The following is a 27,748-nucleotide window of genomic DNA, read 5'->3' as shown; positions in this document are numbered from 1 at the left end:
TTATTATTCAACAGTGGAAAAAATCCAAGCATAATTGATGATATTGTAATGTTCATAATGTACTCGGTACCTACAGTCTCAATTTTAATCAGTTTTATCTCAGAATCATGCTACTGTACATGTAAGTTATAAGAGAAATCTCTGAATCTTCCTGCCACAAAAACATCTTAATGTGAGTTGGTGGTAAGTTCTTTTACAGGAAAAAATGAAAGTGTCCCCAAATACTCTGACAAGCTAATTCACCGAGGTAATTATATTGTGGCTCCAATATCTGGCTGAACAACTACAACAACAAATCACTTTTTCACATTTAGAAAATATTATAGGAAAAAAGAATAAATAAAATAAATTTAAAAAATTTTTTAAAAAAGAAAATATTATAGGGGCTCCTGGTGGGCTCAGTCGGTGAAGCATCTGCCTTCAGCTCAGGCCACAATCCCGGGGTCCTAGGATCAAATCCCACATGGGTTCCCTGCTCAGTGGGACCCTGTTTCTTCCTCTCAATCTTCCTGCTGCTCCCTCTGCTTGTGATCTCTCTCTCTCTTTCTCTCTCTCTCTTAAATAAATAAATAAAATCTTTTAAAAAAAAGCTACACAGCAGTATTCATTATAATAAGCATATAGTTTATTTTCAGATATGTTCATGTTGAAAGATTCCTTGTATTAAGATGATTCTGTTATTAGTGACGTCATACAGGCCGAGTTTGGATATTGCCTCTGTTGATCCCTTTACCCAGCCCTGTCCTCCTATTAGCCTCCAAGGACTTTTTGAATTCTACGTTGCTTGAACACAGATGGGGAATCATTGCAAAGAGATGATGTCCAGTTCCAGAAAACCCTGTGAAGCAAACAAATACACTGCTAGCATCTTTAATTTTGGTTTCTAAACTAACTAAGTGTTTTAAGCAAACCTTTTAAAATAAGCACACTCTGACTGCGGAGCTAATTAATAACCCATAAATGTAAATTATATTTGCCAGTTTAATTTCCATTGAGAACTCTACTACAGGAAAGGTTTACATGTGATGAATATTTTCTCATTTGAAGAGTCACATATGGAACCAAGAGATAACCATAAGAATCTTAGGGAGATAGTCTCGCCAAGGCTGGGAGTCAATCCTGAGGATGGAATTGCACACAGACTCATGGAAATCACTTGCACAAGATTTGCTTTTGGCCTGCTCAACTTAATCTTGTCTTTAAAGAGAGGGATTTTATTTGCTTTTACTCTGCTCCACAAATACTATTATTAGATTTTAAAAGGGTTTTAGAAATTAAACTGTACACTTTGATACATTTTGACACATTTGTAAAGCTCTCACAGTCATTGTATGGCTATTACCCTCAAATTGTGCCCCGTGGTAACCCGTCTTCCACCGCCATGCCTCATCCCCAAGTAACCAGAGACTGGTTTGTATTTTCTAGACTCCCTGTTCTCTTTGGTCTGACTTCTTGTACTCAGCATTATTATTTGAGAATAACACAAGTTACTCTTATGTCAATATCTCATTCTTTTCTTATTGCTGAGTGTTTCATTATATGGATATAGCACGGTTTGTTCTTCTGTTACCCTGAGAGTGAACCCCAGACTGCTTCCTGTTCTCCTGATAATGGACATACAGGCCACTTCCCATTCTCCAGATAATGAAGACTCAGGCCACTTCCTGTTCACCAGAGTGTGAACATCCAGGCCATTTCCTGTTCACCTGACAATGAACATTCAGGCCACTTCCTGTTCACCTGACAATGAACATTCAGGCCACTTCCTGTTCACCTGACAACGAACATTCAGGCCACTTCCTGTTCACCTGACAATGAACATCCAGGCCACTTCCTGTCTTCCTGGGAGTGAACACCCAGGCCACTTCCTGTTTACCTGTTAATGAACATTCAGACCACTTCCTGTTCACCTGACAATGAACATCCAGGTCACTTCCTGTTCACCTGACAGGGAGCACCCAGGTCACTTCCTGTTCCTGACAGTGAACACCTAAGCTACTTCCTGTTCACCTGTTAATGAACATTCAGGCCACTTCCTGCTCACCTGACAATGAACATCCAGGCCGCTTCCTGTTCACCTGACAGGGAGCACCCAGGTCACTTCCTGATTTAGGTTGTTATGGATGCACCTGCCATGAGCTTTGATGTTAAGTCTTTTTATGGGCACTTACCTTCTGGCATCTGGGTAAATAAGCACTTGGGAGTGGAATGGCTGGAGCATAGGGCAGGTGTTAAGTTTTCTGTATGACCATCACAAGTTGATGATAGTTCCAGCTGCCCCACATCCTCCCCAATACTTGGTGGAGTCAAACTCAGCCTTCCTGGGATGTGTGCAAAGGTTACACACCTCACTGTGCTTTTAGTGTGCCTGCCCCTGTGACCAACGGCATCAAGCATCCCTTTATGTGCTCATTTGTCACCACTGTATCTTCACTGCTAAAGTGTGGTGCTTCTGTGAATGGTATTTTTAAATTTCAATTTCTGATTATTGCTAGCATATAAATTAATGTTTGTGTATCGATTTGGCATTCTGCAACCTTACTAAACTCCTAGATTAGTTTAAGTAGCTTTTTTGTTACATTTCTTTATAGGTTCCATAAGGCCTTTTATAAAAATAAAAACAATGTCACTTTTTGTTTCCAATATGGAAATGTGCCAGATTTTCTTTTTCTTGCTGTACTTTGCTGATTAGAGGTTTATAGGTGAAGGAAGTTCTTTTGTAGTCTTGATTTAATGATGGGTTTTAATCAAGAATGTGTGTTGAATTCATTGTGTCTAATGAGATAGTCATAGAATTTTTTCCTTACTGCTTAATGTGAATTGTATATAATGATTTTTTGGTAACAGACTATTTTTTAGAACAATTTTAGAGGTACAGAAAAATTGAGATGATACTGCAGAGTTCACCTATATCTCTGCGCTCAATTCCTCTTTTAATAACACATATATGTGATATATTTGCTAAAATTAATGAACTAATAGTGATGCATCGTTAAGTCCATAGTTTATTCAGATTTCCTAAGTTCTGACTAAGGAATGTACTTTATCTCTTCCAGAATCCCATCCAGGATATCATTCTATATTTAGTTGTCATTTCTCCCTTGGGTCCTTTTGGCTGTGATAGTTTCTCAGAGTTCCCCTGTTTCTGATGACCTCCACAGTTTGAGGAGTCCCCCTCAGATGTATTGTAGGATATCCTTCTATATAAATTTATCTAATGTTCCCACATGATTTTGCTGAATTTATGGGTTATTAGAGGGAGACCACAGAGGTAAAGAGCCATTATCATCATACATATCAAGGAGACACACTACGGAAATGATTTATTACTTCTGGGGTTGCCCTTGCTAACCTAGTGGAAGGAGCATCCATTAGGTTTCTTCATAGTAAGATGGTTTTTCTACCCCTCTTTGCACTCTTTGCTCTTTGAGAAGTCGCAGGCACAGCTAACCTTTAAAAGTGGGAGTTATGAACAAGATGACAGAACAAGAATTTCTATCATCATCTCCCTATTGGAGCATCCATTTTGACAGCCACCCACAGACTTTGTGGAAGTCTGGGAATACAGCAAAGAAGTGCCAGCACACCACTGGAGAATAAAAAAAAAAAAAAAAAAAAACAACAGACATTGAAGTACGTAAGAAGTATCACCTTATCCAAGATGACCCCTCCCTTGTGCAGCTCAGGTCAGATCCACAAGAGGAGCCCTCAGGCCATGATTTCTCTGGCTGGGGAAAATGGGACCATAATGAATGTAGCCAACTCCCCAGCTGTGTAAGGTGCTGCCCACAAAGGGAATTTCTTTCTTGCATCACCCAGAATACTGAGGTGATAGGCATGGCTGAGCAACAGGGAGAGGGACAAGACCTGGGAACGGGATGAGAGCAGGGAGCCAGGACTTGGAAATCAAGAAGCGGCCATGGATGCTTCTAAGTACTGTGTGGATGCCATCTGGGGGCCCTGCCTCCGCCTCACTGCAGACACCTACAAATGTCCCACAGGTGTCCCTGAGGCTCAAGGTGTCACCTGAGATGCCCCACTCCCTTGGCTTCTATGGCCCGCTCCCTGCACATGCTCATGCAGGTGGCCAGCATGAGCATTTGCTGATAGCTCACAAATGTGCACAGAGAGCTGGCTCCAGCTGCCAATCTGCAGGATGGGGAGTGGGCACAAGAACTTGGGCATTTCAGAGCACCACCCCAGGGAAAGCACAATGGAGGCTCTCAGCCCCTGGCTTGGCTTTGCAGAATTGGAAGAGATTCTTAAGGATTACGCCCCCCCCCCACTCCACCCCCTGCGCACAGCCACAAGAGGGCACAAGACGTGTGGTGTAGACAAATCCACGTAAGATGTCTAAGAGAGCCTCAGGATCCCAGATTAGGTTGACTGTTGAAAGTGGAGAAAGTGACCAGTTCTACAAATGTGAAGAAAGCAAAACAAGACTTCAAGTAACATGAAAGATCGAGGAAAATGACACCACCAAAGGAACACAGTGATTTTCCAGTAACCAATGCCAAAGAAATGGAGAAATGGAGGTGTACGCATTGCCTGACAAAGAATTCAAAATAAGTTATGGGGAAAGGGGGTGCATTTCCTAAACTTATGGCTAATTCTCTTTCAGTGGGGCTGAGCCACTGGCCTGAAATCTCACAAACCAGTTGTGTCAAATGTTGCTGCTAGATGAGTAAGATAAAATATGAATGTTTCCATGGTTTTGTGGAAACCTTGAGAACAGCCATCTCAATGGAATGGTTGAAACAGAAGCCTGAGGAGAGAGCACTCGAAGGAAGAAATGCAAGGAAACAACGTGGAGACAGTGAATACAGAGAATTTCTTTGGAGAGCTTAGCTCTGAAATGTTACAGAAAAATAGGGCATTTGCTGGCAGTGTACTTGGGGGTGGTCAATGGAGAATTAAAGAAAACTTCAATATGAGAAATTACGACGTATTTCCATGATGATGGAAAAGAGGAGTCAAAGTGGGAATAGCATAATTTAGGAAATGCAGGCAAACTTTTTGGCAGAAGAGCATCCCGAATCAGTGAGAATGGATGGCTTCCTACATACAGGCTTTATAATCCAAGCAAGGACAGTTCATGATCTCAGTAGGAAGAGAGGTGACGTGTATAGACACAGATAGAGAAAACCAGTTTAAGCACGAAAACAGGAGCCTGTGCTTAAGACTCTTAACGATTTTCTTCTCATATATAGGTGTATATGTAGCAAGGTCATATGCTGATACCACAGAAAACAATGGATGTCCTTGTGGCAAAAGTCCCTTTGCTTGCTTTACTGGATTTATTACATTGGAGTAGGGAGAGTAAATAGGTTTATTATCATAAGGATAATTTAACTCCTCTCAGACTTCACTGGAAGACATAACATTGTCTATTACCCTAAGTAAAGAAAATTGCCTCTGTCCAATAGAACGGTAAATGGCAGGTTCACATTGAAAGGCCTTTGCATCCCTGGTGACCTGAGTTATCTATGGCTTCTCTCGATGGCCTCTTCCCACACACGCCTGAACCCTTGTTTGAGGCTTGAAACTATTTTATGAAAATCAAGGCATGAAAGGTTTATTCAAAGCTGTGATTTTCTAAATGCTACTTTCGGTAAAGGGCAAACCTGGCATTTCAAGCGGTAGTCATTGTGCAACTTCAACACACACTTTGCTATTTGGGGTGCCGATTTTCACCTTTTGCACATCAACTTATTGATGCGACGTCCAAAAGACACCGACAGATAGGTTGCTTGGGAAAACTATATCCCGTCTGTTTGTCACATAAGCTCCCTCCCCATTGATGTCCTGACTGTAATGTCAAACTACAGGATGATGATTTTAGAACAGATTGAGGATGTGTTGATTTTTCCCCAAAATATACAGACAGAAGTTGATACTTATCATTAGGCCTATACAATTTCATAGCGTAACTGTTTCAATCAGTAACCTCTGTGAAATATTTCCTTTCATAGCTATTTTTTTCTTTAAAGATTTTATTTGTTAGAGAGAGAGAGAGAAGTCAGAGAGCAGGGGGAGAGGCAGAGGGAGAAGCAGACTCCCCACTGAGCAGGGAGCCCGATGTGCTCAGGACCCTGAGATCATGACCTGAGCCAAAGGTTGATGCTTCACCGACTGAGCCACCCAGGTGCCCCTCTATAGCTGATTCTAATACAGTTTTACTCCAGCTTTTCCTACTGTTTGTTATCTTTTCTCCATTCTGGCCAGAAATCAACATGCAGCTGATTCTGCACAGCCACTTCCTCTTGCGTTCCCTGCTGTAAGGTAATTACCACCAGCATAGACGAGGCCGTCTTTTCCAGAAAGTACTGTACTTCCTGTCTGTACTATTTAACTCTTCATAATAGACTCTCTTGAAATGATACATGTCTCAAAGAAACTTTCTTTTTGGATTAGACAAGTTCCTTGGATATAGGAATATTTTTATATCCCTCACAGAGTCTCTCACACTTAAAAGAATGTAGAAAACCTCAACATACATTTGAATTTAGAAACTGAAACACATCAGTGTGTGTGTGTGTGTGTGTGTGTGTGTGTGTAAGAGTAATGACCATGCTCTGAATTTTTTTTTTTTTTTGAAATTTAAAAATAATTTCCTCAAAGAAATTTTTGTTCTACATGGGTCTTGGACTTTCTTTTACAGACTTTCATTGGACTCTCAGGTAGGTCCCTATTATCACTCGCTATAAGAGCAGTTGAATAATTACTTGACCTTTATCTGTCTTTGTGCTTTACCTCTCCATTACTATGAAAGCACTACAAGAATTTTAAGAACTGTAGTGTTTTAGTCCCAGGAACACAATATGCACTAAACAAATAAATATCTAAATTAAAAATGTAAGTGGGAGATTGATAATTTGTTGGTGTTATCCCAGATTGATCCAACTCTATGGTGTACACGTTTAATATTTGTGGTGTATATGTTCAGTTTGAATAAATAGCATTTCATATTTTGTCTATTGTCAATTTGAAGATTATCTTATTTCATCATCTGACTAGATGCACAAACTGTCAAATTGAAAGGAACCACTATAAAATACTTCAGTGATTTTGATGAGAGCAATAGGAAATACCGATCAAGTAGGCGAAGCGTAGCAGAAGAGTAATAAGAGATGGATAGCCAGCCAAGTTTTCTGAGGCATAGAAACCAACACACCTCAAACTTTTGGGAATAGACAATGTGATTCTTATAAAATAATATAGGCCAGAGTAAGAAGGGAGAATCAAAGGACATTTTGTGTGACTGAATTTTATGAATTATTTAAACTAAAAAAATTAAAAAAAGATTTGCTTTTGAACATGGCTCTGCATCTAACCTTTGAGAAGATGTGAGTGTCCCCTACGGAGACAGAATCAAAGCTGCAGGATAATAGTCACATACTATTTATTGCAATCCAATTACATTGCAAAGGAGGACTGAAATAGAACATTTTTTGTTTTGTTTTGTTTTGTTTTGTTTTGTTTTAGAGAGAGAGAAAGAATGTGAGTGGAGAAGGGCAGAAGCAGAGACAGAAGCAGACTCCACGCTGACCAGGGAGCTCCACACAGGGCTCGATCCCAGGACCCTGAGATCATGACCTGAGCTGAAATCAAGAGTTGGATGCTTAACTGACTGAGCCACCCGGGTGCAAGATTGAGAGCAGTTACATGACTTGTCCACATGCACATGAATGGGGAGTGACGGAGGTGCTCGCACAAGTTGCCCATGACCTGTGCACCAGGGCTTCCTCGTGGACATCTCCAAGCGTCATTACAACTAAAAATACAACTAGATTTTCAGTCACTTTCCATTTCTGGAGCCATGTATTTCAATGGGGCAGGGCCTTAAATAGCCAGCAAATCATTTATGGTTGATGAGATGAGGCATTTTGTACACAGGAACAGGCAATTAACTTCAAGTGACAGGGCCTCATGTTGGAGAAGAGAAGGTTTCACTGCTCCCCACTGGGAGCAATGGTGCCAACTCAGACAACACCTAGCCTTATGTGTTCTCTGTGTCTGATCATGCCTTATTCCTCTTCCTCCACCAATACCACCCAGATTTGACTCCAAGGACCCACATGCTTGCCCCCACATGCTAAGGCAGGCTTGTGAGCAGTGTGTGAGTGACGCCAAATCATGAGAGCATGAATGGAAACCACTTTGTCCTCCCCATGACCCTGGAACGTAATTCCGACTATCTTTACTTCTCCCCTCATTTTGCTGAAGAAGGGTTAGAGATCTGGAACACGTTGCTTGGTTCCTCGCTGCTAGGAAGTGATACAACGTGTGTGGCCTCCAGGTAGTAAAAGTATGAATTGCACCAGACAAGTTAAGCCGGCGAGGAAGACTGTTCCAGACAGTTGCAACAGGGCAGAGGTTGAACTCAACTCCAGTGAAACAAAGAGCAGGAGGGTTTTCAGGCCTGAGGGAGCCTGGGGAGGGACACTGAAGATGCCAGGGGGCAGCAGGAGCTCCCACTGGGACATAAGGAACACAGGAGTCATTGTTGAGTTTGTAGATGCTTTTCTCTGTGATTGGGCCAGCTGTGCCTGTTAATTGTAATTTATTATCCCACTGGGCTCCTGGGACCCCCCTGGAGATTGGAAGATCAGGCTCATATCACCTTCAGTGCTCGCATTTCAAAGACAGAGTCCTCAGGTCTTTGAGAAAGCCATCTCTAGGGTTGTAAGACTGGCCAGTCCGGGGAGCATGTACTGTTTCCAAAGGGACAATTGCAAGTGTCCTTAGTAGATGTTCTTAGAAAGGAGGGAAGGCTGTCAGAAGCAAAAATGTCTACAATTTAGGGAAACAGAGGGGAAGGCGGAGACCATCCAGGTCAGAGTACACCGCACACCAAAGCCCATGTTGCTACTCACATTTCTGAGTTCCTCTGTTCGGTGGTCCTCCGCATGGTCCCCCTTTCTTTCGGTGATCCTCCCCCAAATCTCTGCCATGTGTGAAGTGAGTTAGAGGAAGCAGGGTTCTCAAGACATGTGGGAGGGCAAGCAGGTACCTTTGCCTCTCAAAGATACAGAAACCCTTTGTCTTGAATCGAGAGGAGGCAACCTCTTTTAAACTCCTATGAGGGGGACTAGTCTACATTTATTTTTAAGAGCTAACCCCACATATGTATGAAATATTTGTGTGCTACTTTTAGGATAAGATGCAAAACCATCTTTTAAAAACTCCTTGGACACAGGGCTGAGAAGTTCTAAATAACTGTCAATTGAAGAAGTCCTCATACTCTCAGGAGTGGTTTTCAGATCTGGATGCACATGGGATTCATCAAGGAGCTCTAAAAAAGACTGATGATTTGGTCCTCTGTACAGAGATTCTGATCCGCCCCATCTGGGGGGAGGGCTGAGCATTCCAGTTAAAGCCTCTCCATGGGATTTTAACATGCAGCCTAAGTTGAGAACTACCATCATAAAGGGATAACCTCTGGAATCCTAAAATTTTTTTTTTTTTTTTACTTAGTAAGAGAAAGAATGAGGAATATTTGCTGTTGCACAAAAACATTTGGCAAAGTCAACTAACCCTGAACAGTACAGTAACTTGCATGCTTTTTCTAATTCCCGTGTGCCTCCAAACATTCTTCAAAAGAAGCAACCCCACTGACAGGCAAGCGATGCATCTGACCCAATCTTGTATCAACTCAAGTGGGGCTCTTACAACCTACTTTTAGATACCACCTGATTTCTTATGACTCATGACAAGTGGCACTTTTTTTATGCCACTTGATCCACAATGATTACTTTTTATGAAACGAATGAAAATATTTTTCCCTAATAGAAATAACTGATGCATCAGGGATAGACGCACAGTATCATGTTATAATCCAGAAACTTAGATTTCACTTTTATATCTACTTTTCACTAGATGAAACTTTAGAGGATGAGATTTCTCCATGGGGGGGTGGGGGTGCATGGGTTGCCTCAGTTCATCAAGCATCTAACTCTTGATTTCAGTTCAGGTCATGGGTTCAGAGTCGTGAGATTGAGCCCTGCATGGGGCTCTGCACTGGACTTGGAACTGGCATGAGCTTCTCACTCTCCTATTGCCCCTCCCTCTTCCTCACCCCTACTCTTGCACACTCTCTCTCTCTTAAAAAAAAAAAATCCCCCTCGATAAATTTCTTAGAAATCTCACAGCACAATGAACATTCTCTTAGACCACTCTATATTACTTAAACTAAGTTTGAGCTAGTTCATGATTCATCAGTGGTATTTAATTGAAGACTTTGAATGCATTCAAGTGTAGAGGAGTAGATTTCTTGACATGAACTTCAGGCATTTTCCCCAAGGAGTCAATTAAATATCAGCCAATTAAAAAATGTTAATAATATTTCATGTATGTCTTTTTGAGATCATATCTTACATAGTTACAATATTTCAAGACCAGCCAAACTTTCATTTGCAGGGGCTAGATTTGCATTTTAAATGGAAGTCAAGCCAGTTTCCTCAACCCAATTGTCCTCTTACATGAGACCATTTTTTTCCAAGGCTCAGTAGAAATTCCACTTTGGAGAAAAACTCCCTTAAATCCAGCTGGGCATTCGCCGGCATGTTCTTCTGTTGTTCTGTAGGTAGATGCCTGGGATTAAAAACCTCAGCTTCCGGATTATGCTTTGATAATCTCATTAACTCCATTATTCACAATAAGGGGTGAATTTGTATTTTGTGTGTGATTGATTGTACAGTTCTTCTCTCCCAAATTAATGAGTATACTTCTTTTATCACATCACATTAGACATCAAGGGCCTAAGCCTTACGCATCCTTCCTTCCTGAGTTCTGTCACAAAACAAAAACAAAAACATATTCACAGCCTTGAAACTATGTAAGAGATAGAGCCACTCAATAAATCTCAGTGCAGATTCTGGCTGGAAAAAAAACTGACTAGTGGGACCCGGCTTAGGCCTGAAGCTGAACTTGGAATTTTTACTTCTTGTGACCTTAACAAGAGAACAATTTGCAGCAAAGAATGCCTTGATTTCTTGCTTTTAGGCAAAGAAGCTGGGGTAGTGGTAGGGGGTTTGTATGGAGGAGTGGGGGGGACATAGGGAGAGAGAGAAGTGCTCGATGTGTAGCTGTTGACAGGAACCAAGGATGGTCCCAAAAGCTTTGGCAGGTGTGAGAGGAAGCGAGTTCTCTGCCCCTGAGGCCCAACACCCATGAACAAATAGGACAAGTCTCAATGGGCGCCAGGATGTTACCCAATTGGCTCTACCTCTTCCTTCTAGATAAGAGGAAGACTAAGTGTTCAATCGTCTGCCCTGATCCAAAGGCTATGCAGAGGCCGGTTACCTAAAATACGTTAGTCCCTTTAAAATTATGGTCTTACAAGAGAAGTATTTATGGACGTCCTCAAAGGACTAACTTCCAAATTTCTTAGGAAAAAGACTGTACGGAGCAATTATTTTAAGTACAAATAACAAGTGCCTATTATCAAACTCATGAGGGAGAGATTAGACTCATATGTGGTGTGAATTAATTTTTTTTCACAGAAAATGACTACTTTGTAAAAGTAGAGAAGTTATTATAAACAAGGAAACAGAAAAATGGAGAAGAGACTGTTTATAAGCAATTCAATGTAGGGGAAATTAATGTGATTTCTTAAAACTTCACATCATGTTCTGACAGTCTTTTTTTTATTATTTTTTAATTGGTGTTTGATTTGCCAACATATAGAATAACACCCAGTGCTCATCACATCAAGTGCTGAGTGAAATAAGTCAATCGGAGGACAAACATTGTATGGTCTCATACATTTGGGGAATATAAAAAATAGTGAAAGGCAATAAAGGGGAAAGGATAAAAAATGGGTGACAGTCTTTTTTAAGCATAATCCTCCTTGAAATAAAATGTTAGACGTTCACTGAGAAAGTAATTAAGCCAAGAAAAATAAGTAAAGGATTAGAGAAACATCAACTCCCCAAGAATTCAATAGGCCAAATCTTATCTCTCCTACTGGGCTCTGATTTACATGTGAAATCTGACGTGATGGTTCTTAGAACCCTTGAGAATTTTAATTCGGTACAATTAAGTACCCAAGCTAATTGCCTTATCTGGGAGTATATTAAAACTTAATAAGAAGACATTTATCTAGCTTATTGTGTCAATGCCTTTTTTTTAAACATTAATCTCATCAGAATTTTTGCCTCTCACTTTAGAGACTAAGGATCCCCTGAAATAATCCTCAGGCCACCCAATCCCATTTAGTTTCTCTTCCCATCATTCCGGAGTCTTATTTACTTGCCTGTCACTCCGCAGTACCACGTTTCTCGAGGACACTTGTCAGCGCCATACTCACCATTGAATTCTCAATATCCAGCACAACACCTGCTACAAAATACGTTTGAGTCACTGTGATGTAAATAGATTGTCTCATAATCTAAAGCATCATAGTTGTTGTCATGCTACCTATTGCACTTCTTTCTCCTGTCGTTAAGAACAGATAAATAGCTCTTAAAGACAAATGTAAACAATCAAGATAAAAGTGGTTGGAGAAGAGAGTAAACATTTAATTAAGGGTATATAACCTTCATGAACTTGGGTTTTCTAGAAGAACCTCCATCCGAAGAACACAAGATATGATAGCCTCTTCATTACCTCGTACTTGTTATCGTCGTTACTATTCTACTCAGGACCAAAACTAAACTGCTATAAAACTTCATCATTTCTATCTGCATGAATTTCTCAACAAGCTACTTTTAAAAATTAGGTTTATTTTAATATAGAAGGAGATTATTTTGATTTTTTTAAAGTGGATTTATTTATTTAAGAGAGAGAGAGTCTGAGCAGGGGGTGGGCCAGAGGGAGAAGGAGAAGTAGGCTCCCCACTGAGCAGGGAACCCAATGTGGGACTCAATCCCAGGACCCCGGGATCATGACCTGAGCTGAAGGCAGATGCTCAACCACTGAGCCCCCCAGGTGCCCCAGAAGCAGATGATTTTAAAATAACGACCATTTATTTCACGAACCAGATAAAAAGATAGCATTTGTTTTAGCCTGGGTTTTCAAAACCCTGAGACACGGGTTTATTCTTCAGAAATCTGGGAATTTGATGCTTGGAAGCGTGAGTGAAACCAGGGCAATGAAACAGCCAATAGGAAAAAAAAAAAAAAAAACAGCCAATAGAGGATCGTGTTGTTAAGTTGGCCATAGCTGTAGTTATAGTTAGTTATAGTCATAGTTAGTTACAGTTATAGTAGTTATAGGTGATCTGTTGCGTGAAAGGCCTCCCTAAGGCTCATCATAAGTTTCTCAGAAATATCTGCTCAAGGGAAGGGAGAGGTATGGGTTTTCTGAATTGATTCCTGTTCCCCATTGTCCAGGGCGGTCCCCCAGGACATTCCTTGTCCAACAATTGCAGCTTGCTCCTGAGTGGCCACCGAGCACACTCCCAGGGGCACATACCCGCTGGAACACGGGAGCCCCTGGCCTAGCCTCTGTGAGCTAGTTGCCAGAGCAGAGCACAGAATCAGGTGAGGCCACAAAGATGTGAAGTGATGGGGAAGGGATAACGAGGATACTTTGGGTTCATTTGCTTTTTTCTTCCTCTATTTAAATTTCTCATTACTGGAAACCATCACTTATTTTCACTTCCTCTTTGTATTTCTCGGTTGCCTCTCTTTTTCAAGCTATCTTTCCCATCTCGCTTCTTCTAGGATGTGTTATGTTTAGTTTTATTGTTGCCGAGATTGAAGTTACCCCTTTGCCATGGCTATGGCCATATTATTTCCTGCTCATATTCTCTCTTTTATTATAAAAAAAAATGGTTGAGCAAAGACCTCTTGAGAGATGCTTTTGCACAATTAAAGAATAATTATACTAGCAAATTTAAAGACGCACATATGCCAAACAAGAAAGCAAAATGAACCAAACCACGCTTTTCTTGAAGATCACGTCTAAACACATTTGATGAGACTCGGAAGCACTTGTATCCTACTGTGGAAGTCCCAAGTAGTTGTAGGGTATTGATGAAAATGATCGCTTAGCCCCTCGATGCAAGTTTTTTTTCCCCCTAATATTTTCGAAAAAGATGTTGAAAGGAAATCACCTAAGGCCCATATATCAGTTATACTGTTATTACCCTGCAAATTGTAGTGCATTTGATGCTATCTCTCAAAGAAGAGTCATCCAAGTCCTAACCCCCCAGGACCATGAACGTGACCTTATCTGGAAACAGAGCCTTTGCAGGTGTAACTAAGGATCTCAAGGTGAGACCTTCCTGGATTAGTTGGTTGGGTCCTGAATCCAATGCCAATGTTCTTTTAGGCAAAGGAGAGACACGGACAGAAGAGAGGAAAATAGGAAGGCTCCGCAGCAGTGGGCATAGACTGGCCCCACGGGGCGACAAGCTTGGGCACAGAGGTTGAAGGCAGCACCAAAGCAGGAGGCAAGCATGGAGCAGATGCTTCTCAGAGCTCCAGAAGGAACTACCGTGCTGACACAGCGATTTCAGACGACTGCTCTCAAAAACCGTGAAAGAATAAATTTCTGTTGTTCTAAGCCACCATTTGTGTAATTTGTCACAGTGGTCCCAGGAATCCAAGAGACTGATGCAGAGAAAATGGGTCCTAAGCGTTCCAAAGTAATTCCAAGTTGCTATCAAATGCATTAACAAATTTCCACTTCAATATGCACTGCGGTCGATACGGAGCTTCAAAACAAATTTGAGGGGGGCCAGTGTAGAAACGTACCCGGATTTTGTAGTATGATTTGATGAATGGCCACACTGACGCCCGAGATGGTGAAGAAGGTACTCACGTGGAATGAAATGATGTTAGACGGCCCAGCATGATGACTACCACCCTACAGGTGACAAGCTTGATGGCTTTTGGCAGAGCTGAACACCCACAGGCCTAGGCGGCCTTGTGTGCTTGAACTCAAGACCGACTTTGCAGAGCCGCCCTATTGGCCTTTGTGCCAAGACCTGGCATCTGGTCCTGCCAACGGGGTTGGAAAGGTGACCCAGTGTCTTCCTACCTGGGATGCTGATTTTCAAGATACCAGCATCAATATTGACTCAGCATCCTTACGGGTCGCCACGGCTCCCGTCCTCTGGAGAAGGAAGCTGGAGCAGAGACACAGAGAAGCCAGCGGCGGGTGCACCGCGCATCCAGCAACGGCAGCAGGTGGGAGTTAGCGCGGCAAAGGCAGCCAGCCGACGTGAGCATGTAGGAAACCCTGTGCCCTTGGCAAAAGACAGTTCATTTAAGTTTCAATTAACATTTCTAGGTTTGTAGTTGCTAATCTCAGGTCCCCAGGGCCTGTGTGCTCATTAAACCCGCTGAAGAGTTGTACAAATCTCTTATCCTAGAATATCTTTAATTCGCGAGCTTGAACACTCATACAGAGCAGTTACCCATGGTTAATGTACTTAAAACAATCATACTTCAGGTTAATTATTATTATTTTTTTTTTTTTGGTGCTGGTAGTAAGAAAGAGAGCCCACATTTGCATTGAACCTTCCCACGTCTATCAGCTTTATATGGCTAGCACTCATAGTGAAGAGCTCAAAAGTATTCCCACTTTTCTCTGATTATTATCACAGATAATCTTTCACATTTCATAAAAGGTTCAGGCACAGTTTATTCAGCTACAGCTATCGGCTCGCGTGCTTATGTTGTCCTCTATACAGGCTCTATTCTGAGAGGTTGAGCACTGTGATTTGGGTTTCTAACGGAGGCCATAGGCAGAGCTCACGTGTCACAAGTTGGGTTGGCGATGCTCTAAGGGTGAGGGTGAGATGGGGTCATTGATTTTTTTTTTTTTTAAGATTTTACTTATTTATTCATGAGAGCCACAGAGAGAGAGGCAGAGACACAGGCAGAGGGAGAAGCAGGCTCCCTGCAGGGAGCCCAGTGCAGGACGCGATCCCAAGACCCTGAGCCGAAGGCACTCAACTGCGGAGCCACCCAGGCGTCCCATCCATGGATCGTTGGTTCTGATCCTGCACCCTCACTCGACCGTGCAAATAAACACGCGGTGCTCACTCCACCTGTCAGCAACCGAGTGACAACACAGTTTCTGTTTATTGTGACTTGACAGTCAGGGGAAAAGTGCTACAGGCCAGGCTACCTAGCGTGGGGACAAGCTGTGGGGATGAGTGCTCCTAGAAGTGCCAGGTCTTTAACTCGGAAGCCACGGTGTCCTGTCAGTGCTGCTGTATTAAGTCGTTGAAGATCTCACAGAGGCTCCACCGGAATGAAGACAACTTGGACCTTTTGCTCATTGAATATTCACCGCAGTTCTTTCCTTACCATAAACGTGCTTAGCTGTACTGGGATATTTACTTTTGTTGATTGACGTGTGTGAGATTGCAGGGGCTATTCCTCAGCCTACAGGGCTCTGAACAGTTGTCAGCGGTTGACTTTGGCATCAGGGAGGCCAGGTTTCAGATCCCGCCTTGGCCAGTCATCATCCATGCAGGTGCGGAGGGAGTTCTTCACCCGGAGGATAAACACACACCCTAGGCCCCAGTGCCTTGGCAGGGATTAAATTAGATACTCCGTGTGGAGTGCTTAGGCTGCAGCCAAACACACTCTAAGCGCTCATGAAGCAGTTGTGGCCTTGTGTCTTCATTTTTAGTACTTGAGAATCAGAAAGGGTTATTGCAGTCAGAAAAAAAAAATTTTTTTAGATTTTATTTATTTATTCATGAGAGACACAGAGAGGCAGAGACAAAAAAGTATTTTCAAAATGTAAAGTCAGATCATGCATCGGCATCCCTCCTTCAACTCTCCAAGGATATTCTTCATATTTTGTATGTTCCAAGGGCTTTGGAGGGGGTGCAAGAGCCCGGCCCACCTGGCCAGGCCCTGGCCTTGCTTCCTGCGTTCTCCAACTTGCTCAGAGTTCCAGCAAGACGATGTGCTGCTGCCTCTGACGCTCATCAAGCGTGCTTCTCTCCCAGCTCCCTGGCCCGGATGAAATACCCATAAGATCAGGGATATGGTCTTGACTGCTGCTTTATCCTCAGCATCTAGAGCAGTGCATTTCACTTAGGAGACCCAGTTTTTGGTGAATGAGTGAATGAGTGAATGAATGAATGCATTCCAAATCCGTCTCACTTTCCTTCCACCTTGCTGTGTGATATGCATTTGTCAGCCACAGACGTCGGCATGATTAATGGAACACCACGGGACTGTGACGTGGTGTAATGGAGACAATCCTAGTCCTAGAGCTAGAAGTTCTGAGTTCAAATCTCACGGCTCTAAGGCTATGGACATATCTCAGTTTCCCCATTTATATACATGCAACATTTTGAAGCTTAAGTGGACTAAAGTGCTTAAAAACAACTCTCCTGCTGCGTAGGATGCTTAGAAGCTTAGTCACGGAACATGAATATATGGATGTATGATACAAAAGATAAAGAAACGTTGGTGGTGCGTATCACTGCAAGAGCGCAGTGGAGCGTGTTTCATCCCATCCCCACGTTTCAGATGATGAAACTGGGACGTACAGAAGTTTAGTAACCGAAGATATGATTCAATACTTTCCTTTAAGTTTATATTCCTAATAAGGTAAGTAGTTATCTGTGGATACCTTAGAACTTATTTTTTAATCATTCATTTATTTACGTACTCATTCAGCAAAGTTTTATTGAATGTTGGCTTTATTTTCCACTAGACTAGTTGATACATACAAACAACATGTAACACAGATTTAAGTTGGAAAATTATTTCACTTTTCAGAGCGCTGGAAGGTTGGGCTGGAGCCATATGGCATCTGATACTTCTTTCCTGATTTCCTGGATACTGTCCTTTTCTGTCCAGACTACAGTTGGAAAGTTGAATTTAGGGGAAAACACCATGTCTGAATCGAGGTCCTCGGGCAAATGTCCCTGTTTTTAAGTGTCAAAGCAGAAGTTACAGCTGAATTAGCCTGTTCTGACAATAGTGGTTAATTGATAACTTGAGCATTAACTGGATGAATGATTCGGATGGATTGCAAGCCTCCCGGAATACGTCGTCATCCCAAAGACTTGATTTAGAATCTGACTTACACAGTTAGCACTGACTCATCAAATGAGCACTAGCGAAAAGGTCTCACGAAATAACTATTAGTATGTTAAGAAAGGCCTTGGAAGTTTGGAGATAATCTTCTGGCTGGATTGGTCGTGCGTTTGTTGGATTCTTACACAGACCCAAGCTCAAGACTGATTCCATTTCTTTAACCCTTTCAATATCAGGAAAGTGAGGATCTCTGGAAGTTTGAATAAATTCCAAGAACCTTGCCCGCAGAACTCGGGAGCCCCGTCTCAGGATAAGTTGCCTGTGGTCCCCTGTGGTGTACAAGCAGGCACGAAAACTGACTGGGCCAGTCTTTGTCATCTCTAATAGCTAGAGATGTGACCTAGCTGATGTGACTTAGCACTGTGACCTCGGAAGAGAATCCTTCACCAACAAGACAATGTCAACATCAGAGGACATTTCAGACAATGAGCCAGGAGTTCCAGGTCCTGCTCTGTTCCAAGTTCCGTGGGGAGGACTCATACTGTGTCCCTGGCCTTCTGACACCAACTCAGTATTCTCTAAATGATCCACTATGGTCCCATCTTGCTGGAACTTTGCATTCACTTAATGGAGAACAGCGTGTTCACTGAGTAACCTATATTTGGCTTTTCATGTCAATAAGAGCACACAGGTCTTTCACAACATTTGCTATAAAATTTGTCTTTGGGATTCCCTCCTAAGCTTAAATTAGAAGTCCCATTGCAGCATTTTCTAAGCAGGCTGACACCTCAGTATAGACATGCATGAAGCTTAAGTCAACATTTTAATAGGACAGTCCATTCTTTCCACTTTCTTCTCTGAGGGAGGCACTGCTTTGGGAAGACGACTTACCATTGTTGGGTGGTTTTGCTCGTGTCAGATGGTCATGTCAGCCCACATGCATGCCACAAAGTCAACTCCAGACTCAAGGTTTCCATCCTACTTGACTTGCCACTGACTCCTCTGGTCTACCTCTCAGGCACAAGGGGCTCTGGGACACCACACTGGCTTTTTCCCATCGTTATTTTAAAACCTTCCTAGGTCAGTGGTTTCTAGACTTCTTCAACTGTGATCCACAATAAGGAACATACTTTAGATTGTGATCCATTATATGTGTAAATATGAATATGACACATAAAATATATATGAGACAAAAACATATATGGTACAGAAAGTTCGCAAAATTACTCTTTACTGCATGTGATAAGATCATGTATTTCTTATCCTATCCTATATAATTGATTTATTTTTTTCTGTTTTCTTTTTTTGTGTGTGTATTTTTTTATTGGAGTTCTATATAGCTAACACCCAGTGCTCATCCCATCAAGTGCCCCCGCTCAGTGCCCGTCACCCAGTCATCCCCACCCTCCACCCACCTCCCTTTCCACTACCCCTAGTTCGTTTCCCAGAGTTCAGAGTCTCTCATGTTCCATCACCCTCTCTGATATTTCCCACTCATTTTCTCTCCTTTCCCCTCTATTCCCCCCCCCACTATTTCTTATATTCCCCAAATGAATGAGACCATATAATGTTTGTCCTTCTCTGATTGACTCACTTCACTCAGCATAATACCCTCCGGTTCCATCCACGCTGAAGCAAATGGTGGGTATTCGTCGTTTCTAATGGCTGAGGAATATTCCATTGTATACAGAGACCACATCTTCTTTATCCATCATCTTTCGATGGACACTGAGGCTCCTTCCACAGTTGGGCTATTGTGGCCATTGCTGTTATAAACCTCAGGGTGCAGGTGTCCCGGAATTTCACTGCATCTGTATCTTTGGGGTAAATTCCCAGCAGTGCAATTGCTGGGTCATAGGGCAGGTCTATTTTTAACTCTTTGAGGAACCTCCACACAGTTTTCCAGAGTGGCTGCCCCAGTTCCCATTCCCACCAACAGTGCAGGAGGGTTCCCCTTTCTCCACATCCTCTCCAACATTTGTGATTTCCTTCCTTGTTAATTTTCCCCATTCTCACTGGTGTGAGGTGGGATCTCATTGTGGTTTTGATTTGTATTTCCCTGATGGCAAGTGATGCGGAGCATTCTCTCATGTACGTGTTGGCCATGTCTGTGTCTTCCTCTGTGAGATTTCTGCTCCTGTCTTTTGCCCATTTCATGATTGGATTGTTTGTTTCCTTGCTGTTGAGTTTAATAAGTTCTTTATAGATCTTGGATACTAGCCCTTTATCTGATACGTCATTTGCAAATATCTTCTCCCATTCTGTAGGTTGTCTTTTAGTTTTTTGACTATTTCTTTTGCTGTGCAGAAGCTTTTTATCCTAATTAAGTCCCAATAGTTCTTTTTTGCTTTTGTTTCTCTTGTCTTCGTGGATGTATCTTGCAAGAAGTTGCTGTGGCCAAGTTCAAAAAGGGTATTGCCCGTGTTCTCCTCTAGGATTTGGATGGATTCTTGTCTCACATTTAGATCTTTCATCCATTTCGAGTTTATCTTTGTGTCTGGTGCAAGAGAGTGGTCCAGTTTCATTCTTCTGCATGTGGATGCCCAATTTTCCCAGCACCATTTATCGAAGAGACTGTCCTTTTTCCAGTGGATAGTCTTTCCTGTTTTGTCGAGTTAATACTCACCATAGAGTTGAAGGCCCATTTCTGGATTCTCTATTCTGTTCCATTGATCTATGTGTCTGTTTTTGTGCCAGGACCACACTGTCTTGATGATCACAGCTTTGTAGCACAACTTGAAATCCGGCACTGTGATTGATTTAAAAGGCCCTGGTCACATCCCACTAAACTGAGTTCACAATGCTTGGACTATCCACAATAAGCATTAGTATACCCCCCAGGTAAAAGAATTATATTTGTATGAAATGTAGCCTATCCACCACCCTTCCCCACAATCCCCTACCATGCTGGTTCCTTTTCTTCCCATTCCAGCTAATGGCATCATCATTCTTCCAGAAATTCCCATCTAGAGAATTCAATGCAATCCCACCTCCCTCTGCTTTTTGTGTTTTCCTATCCCCCTTAGAGGGGCCTTCTACTCACCTCTCCATCGTAAGGTCTTAATATTTTCTCCCTTGATTAACATTCAACAGACCTATTAGCTTCTTTCTTGAATGGACCAAACTGACTTTTGCCTCAGGGCCTTTGCTCTCACTGCCATGCTTTGTGAGGAGGCTTCTAACTTGAGGCATAGCGGGGCTGACTCTTTACCAGACCATTTAAGAGTCTCCTCCTCAGAAAAATCTTCTTGACTATATAAACCCTACATATCATTATTCCATTGTGAATATTTTTCTTCATATATTTTACCAATATTTGAAATTCTGTTATGTAATTGTTTTACTTATTTTATGTGCTTATATTGTGATGCTCAGTGATCAGATGAAAATTCTGAAAGAACAGGAATTTGTTCTGTTCATAGCTGTCCTCATCTTCCAGAATCATAACAGGAAATCAATTAAAATGTGTGAAATTATTAAATGAATATTATTTTTAGGCATAGAATACCAAAAAAATAGCTTCTCATGTATTTATATCTATGTCAAGTGCAGATTTGTCGCATTCTTAGGAACACACTGGAGAATTATGAATCACATAAGCAGTTTGTATAAGCAGTGGTCTCCAAGGTCTAGAAAGGCAAGAACCACTTTTGATTTTGAGTATCTCAGTATATTTAAAAACTTAGCAATGGATAATGTTGACAATAACATGTGTGCCATATGTGCTATATTAAGGAATCAACAAATTTTACACACAAAAAATTTACAGTCACATCACCTGGAAATAATGTCAAAGTTTAAACTTAATATTGGGTGTTAAAGTGGTCTCATGATCAACTTGCTCTCCCAGATTTCCTTGTTATAAAAAGTAAAGCACAGTGGAGGCATTATAGAAATGAATAATTTGGAGGAATTTGTCTTCACTACAGAAGGGGACCAAGATACATTTTCCTCTCAATAAAACTAAAACTTTGCCATAAATTAGAAGTGTCCAAAGATGGATCTGCCTTAAGAGGAATGAATTTCCAAGTTTCTGAGGCATTCAAATCAAATCTGACAGCTCTGTGTTACAGATGTAATGGCAGGGAAAAAAAAAAAAAAAGGAGGAGTGCTTGACTAGGATGACTTTTAAATTTACTTCCTGTCGGGAGAGTCTATGAATCTAAAATTAGCTTACCTCTTGAACAAATGTCAAATTTACCACATAATTTTTAGCACCTTAACATTTGCTTAATGTCAAACTTTCTACATATATGACCCCTTGATTCTATTAGTGGATTCATTTCAAATTGTGAGTCTGCTCTTTCTAGAGCTCGTAGACTTCTGGGACTTTCTTATCTAATAGTTTTGAAAGGAGCATCTTTACAGTTTACAGTTTAACCCTCCACAGGAACAGTTCACACACTGTCAGTGCTCTTTTGGTTTCACTCACTCTTCACAAAGACCAGAACTTTGGGAATGTGTTTATCAGTCTTTTGTTTTTTAGAGAAGTTCAAGGTTCAAAGCAAAAATGAAGACCAGGTGCAGAGATCTTTCTGGATGCTCCTTGCTCCCCCATCATCAGCTACCTACCCCCACCCCCCACCCCCATCACCAGAAGGCTCATGGTGAATGTTGACAGGCCTCCGTTGACACGTCAAAATCAGCCAGAGTCCATGGTGTGCATCCCAGTTCACTGGGATGTCGTACATCCTAGGGGCTGGGGCAGATAGAACGTTAGGGATTAGAGGTTATACTTCATCACCCGTATGGACAGGTAGGTATTCATCATAAAGTGTCTTGCAGAGACAATGTTAATGCTCTAAAAACCCTCTGTGCCCTGCCTTCCCATCCATACCTCCCTCCCAACCCCCACAACCCCTAACCCATCCTTTTCCTGTGCCCACAGCTGTGCCTTTTCTAGAATGCCACATGGCTGGACTCCCATGGTACATAGTCTTTCAGAAGGCTTCTTCCCTCAGCAATAGGAGTTTGTTTCTTCCACATCCTGTCATCGGTTTGTAGCCTATCTCCTTTTAGGGCTGGCTAAAATCCCACTGTCCATTTACCCGTTCACCCGCTGAAGGTCCCCTGAGTGCCTCCAAGTCCCAAGTTGTGGCAAGCAGAAGAAGACAGCACCTTTCTTGAGGAACTACATTAGCCAAAAGGACCCGAGCAACCGGCCAGTGGCGTAGATTATTTTGAAAGTCTTTGAGATCAAGGTGGAAAGCAGAATTCTGAACATAAAAATGAGAACACGACACCTTATGGTTCTGTTGCTGTTGGTATTCAAAGGGAGAAAGTCATGACCTAATATACCTGGTGAACAATGTGCTTATGTCTTTGAAGTCGAATGTTGCATGTGGCAGAGAAGGGAATAAATAATCCCATATTCTCCCAAAAAGGAGAAATGATGAGAAGACCGCCAATTATTTTTTAATTCTACATCCGGAGAGGGAATCAATGCTACTCTATTGAGAAGAATTTCTAGCTAGATTTGCACCCTGCATTCTTTGTTTGTTTATTTTGCACTGACTTGAACCACACTTTATTTTCAATCTAGCAGCTCTTGGGTCTAAAGGAGAATTTCTTCACCATGACAAGGAGCAGCAGCAACTTAGTGGAGGAGATGGTAGGCCTACATCATTCAGGGTGAAGAAGATGTTTTTCTCCCTGGAAAGGCTGTTTCCTTTGGAGGGTCGGTGGAGTGGGAGGTGGATTGCCTTGAGCTTTAAGCTGATTTCAGTGTAATAAGATACTCAGATCTGACCCCTCCATCTCCATCTGATGCCGACCACCGGAGGGATGGATGATCTCCAGCAGCCCCATGGTGATGCTATGAGGCATTGGTGCAGAATTTTGGGGTTAGAATCTCCACTGTCACTAATTATCTCTGTCTTTGGGGGAAGACCTGAAATTGTTTTCTTCCATGAAATGGAATGAATGGATCAATGAGGCACCTGCCATGTAGGTCTGCCATGAGAAGGGAGTTAAGAGGTATTTCTTGGGATGCAAACATTGTGTACGTGTGAGCTGTCATTATCATCTTGAGGAAGCTCCTTTTGTGTTTCCCTCGCCTGCAGGACAGCATAGAGCTCTTCCCTGTGATGCACCCAGCTCTGTGAGGACATCCACAGTGGGTACACCTCATCAATCTCGAGTCACTTTTTCTCTCTAGAGGCCCTTGGGCCCCTGCCCCTGGTGTCTCACTACCTCCATTCCTCAAGAACCTTTCCAGAATACTATTCCTGATTCCCCTCTTCTTCCCCCAGTGCATACTTCTGCCCTGAGGACAGCCTTAAAAATAACCTGGTTCTCAAGAAAGAATTTCTTGGTTCCACCCGACTTAGAGGCTCTCCCAGCCTCAGAGCTGTATCTATTGATGCAGGATGGTACACATGTATTAATTTCCTTTTCTTCTGTTTATATTCTCAAAATAAACTTCCACCTATTGAAAGAAATTCCACCCCCCATTCACCAAGGAACTTTTGCTTGCCATTAAAAAGAGAGATCACACATGGGTGACTAATGGATTTCTCCTCTAAAATAACGTAGCGCTGCATGTAGAGAGTTATATTCATCGCTTTTGTTTTCCTTTTAGATATTACGATTGATGTTAGAACCTGAAGTGTTTTCCATCGACATCCCTAGATGTCTTCTTCTGGTAACCGTGCAAGTCCATCACTGCGCATGAAGTTCACAGGATTGTTCTACGTTTGGTTTTGCAGGGAAGGTAAAAAGCCCGAAGAGTACATCTATCTTAACCCCGGGATGGTTTTTGCTCCAGTCTTCTCATAGCTGTGAGAAGGACTTTGTTTTCTTCCCCACCGAGTCTACTTTCCTTTCTCACCCATTGACTTACACTCTTCAAATAAGTGGATGCCAAGTCAGAAATCACCATGGTCGCAGTTAACTGTTTTTGTCATGGCTGATAGCACTCCACAGGTTGCTGGTAAATATTAATTTTATTGCAGAAAGTGGCCATGATGAAACTTGCCCTCTAGGCGCATCCCGGATGGCTTTCCCGTTGAAACCTCCTTCCCCTGACGTCTCATTGCAGTTGTAAGCAGTCCTGCAGCTGATCTCAAATCTAGCCCTAAAATGGGGAAGCTGGTCCCTGGAGTATTTATCAGAGCCCTGGAGGGTAAAGAGGCTCCATTTCTAAAGAGGAGATTATTTGTATTTGTCAGGCTGGCCCCAGAGAATAGTGGAATTTTTACCTGCAGAAACTGCTCCAATGAAAGGTGGGTAGCTCTGCTGCCTTATTAGTTTACTGTACATAAAATTAGCACCACAATAGAGCATCTTACAATTTATTGACCTGCTCATCATAAAGCCAGACATTACAAATGACTGATATAATTGAGCATGTTACAGCCCCGGGATTTGGTAGCCTTGAGACCTCTCAGTTGCGAGTGCAAGGCAAGTGTTGGTATTTGTGTTTGGATGCACTGTGTGTGCACCTGCAGCTACCACGTGTGGGACAAGGCAATGGGGACATAAAGTGGAAGTCACATGCCATCGAAGATGTAGAGGGAGATAAATAGTGAAAACACAATAACACCGAGGAACCAGGGGTCATGATAATGGTTCAAATGTGATGCTTCAGAGGCCTAGAGGACAACCCCAGTAAAGACTCAGTTTCTCCCATTATTGACACCAGGGCAGATCTGAATGGCGGGATCTCATTATCATGACCCCTGGTCCATTTTCCAACTGAGGCAGAACAGCGTGGCTCGATTCCCCAGAAGCGATGTCCTGCCACTTCCACTCCTGATGCTCGGGTCTGCGTCGTCATCTCTCATGGCCACAAAGACAAGCTGAGGGATCCCTGGGTGATGTTGCATCAGGTCTTCACAGTAGAGCCCAGGTCACACCCCTGAAGACCGCCAAGGACGGGGTATGACAGGTGCGGCCCCTGTCGGCCTCTCTCCACGTCACAACGGTCACTGTAAGGAGCAGGAAACAACAGTGCTGTTTCCAAAGTGATGATTTAGGAAGAAAACACAGCAGATGGCCCCAAAAGGGGTCACCCCCAACATTCAGTTGTGACCTACAGCTGCTCTGGTGTCAATAATGCGAGAAAAGCTTTTTTTTTCTGCTCAAAACCCAGAAAGTCTTCCTTTGTTTCTACAAGGAGAAGGGAGAAACACTAATCATTTCAATTGGCCTTGATTTTTTTTTTAGCAAAATGGATTCAAGGGAGCCATCAAACTGCCAATAAACAGAGGAAGCCCTCGGAGTAATCACTAGCAGGTTAAAGTTTGACCTGCCTCTCGCCGGCCTGCTCCTTCCATACACCAGCTCGCCTTACTCCCCCTCACTTCAAATCCCTCACTTTGGGGCACTTTTTAATCTCTTTTCCAGATTTCCACTTCGGTTATTCAGACGATAACTAATGCCACCGAGTTGTGTTTGACTGGTAGTCTATTGTCTTATTTGAAGATGTACCAGAAATGTGGCCGTACTCAAATTTTGAAATATATAGGTTTATTGTTTTTAAGAAAACAGGTCCGATGCCACTGAGACCTAAACTATGGAATTCATAAGTCAGTAATCTGCTGACTAGTCCTTTGAGTACTAGGACCCAGGATGTAGCGACCAGGCTAGAAGGAGGGTTCTGAGTTTGGAAAACTGGGTTGAGTTTCATTCTCCCAGCGTGTGTAGAGGAAGGGATCGGGGGTGATGATGATTAGCAGATGATAATCATCTGTCCCCTTGGGAAGACAGGGACTGTGACATGACCAGTCAGTAAGGTTTTCAAAGGCTCTTGCCAGGAAAAGTTACTCCCCAGCAACGGAAAACTAAGAAGGGCCTTGAGACTTTACGTTTCCTTCAGTTTCGCAAGTAAGAGCCCTGTGAGTTCAAGGCATTAAAGAGGTAGCCTAGGTCATGGGGGCTCACAAGGGGGACTCTGCTTCCCCAAAACCCCGGCTGGACGCCCCACATTCCAATGGGCCCCGTGACCCACAGGAAGCACCAAGACTGAGCAGAGGAACCAGAACTGGGTCCCAAATGGACAGCCAGGGGCTGCTGAGTGTGAGCCCCATAGAGCTGCAGGGATGGACCTGTGTCTTGGGGGGATGCAGGGCGCACCTTCGGATTCCTGGGTGCACCTGCATCCTGGGGGGATGTGGGGCGCACCTTTGGATTCCCGGGTGCATCTGAGTCCTGGGGGGATGTGGGGCGCACCTTCAGATTCCTGGGTGCACCTGCGTCCTGGGGGGATGTGTGATGCTCCTGTGAATTCCCAGGTGTGCATCTGAGCCCTCCCGGGTACACCTGCGCCCTGCCTTGTGGAGTCACTGGGACCTGCCTCTGACCAAACAAACCATCTTCCATTGTAAGAGGGGGAGGGGGGTGTTGGGGAAAGAACTAATCCCCACAGAGTTTAAAGCATGTTTTATTCTATTCAAGAGAATAGAGAATTGCTGTGGCTCAGGATGAATCAAAACAAGAATGAAGGCAGAGAGGAGCTTTAGAAAAAGAGCCAATGGTTTGGGAATTTGAGAACAATGGTAAATACTGGAAGCTGCAGCTCTGGAGAAAGGGAAACCTTCACCTATAAATCAACAAACACATCTTAGGAAGTCAAGATGGAAGAGTCACTTTTTTTTTTTAAACATGGGTGAGAATGCTTCAGATCTCTGCCAGCAACTTTCAAGGACACGATACGATATTGGTAACCAGTGTCACCACGCTGCCCCTCGCATCCCCAGAAGTCAGTCCCCTAGCTGGAAGTGTGTGCCCTTGGACCAGCGTCTCCCGGGTGTGCTCCCCCGTGTAAATAAACCCACTTAGCAAAAAGA

The 27,748-nt window shown here is 42.8% G+C and overlaps 2 long non-coding RNA genes across 7 annotated transcripts; one reads left to right on the top strand and one right to left on the bottom strand.

Annotated features, from left to right (window-relative positions):
- Positions 1 to 603: 603 nt before the first annotated feature.
- LOC140619807 (uncharacterized) lies at positions 604 to 13,025 on the bottom strand. 6 transcript variants are annotated; one of them, XR_012019611.1, is made up of 5 exons: positions 12,981 to 13,025; positions 12,257 to 12,339; positions 10,482 to 10,791; positions 3,452 to 3,589; positions 604 to 838 (listed from the first exon to the last, which is right to left on the bottom strand). It is a non-coding gene; the product is annotated as an uncharacterized lncRNA (long non-coding RNA). The 6 variants fall into 6 exon arrangements; XR_012019610.1 differs by having other exon boundaries at positions 12,257 to 12,342; positions 12,981 to 13,023; XR_012019609.1 differs by lacking the exon at positions 12,981 to 13,025 and having other exon boundaries at positions 12,257 to 12,379.
- Positions 1,938 to 27,748, top strand: LOC140619808 (uncharacterized). The gene is made up of 3 exons (XR_012019612.1): positions 1,938 to 2,185; positions 24,541 to 24,672; positions 27,357 to 27,748. It is a non-coding gene; the product is annotated as an uncharacterized lncRNA (long non-coding RNA).

This window comes from Canis lupus, chromosome 27, assembly GCF_048164855.1.
Source record: "Canis lupus baileyi chromosome 27, mCanLup2.hap1, whole genome shotgun sequence".
Taxonomy (NCBI): domain Eukaryota; kingdom Metazoa; phylum Chordata; class Mammalia; order Carnivora; family Canidae; genus Canis; species Canis lupus.
This window is presented reverse-complemented; position numbering and strand designations above follow the sequence as displayed.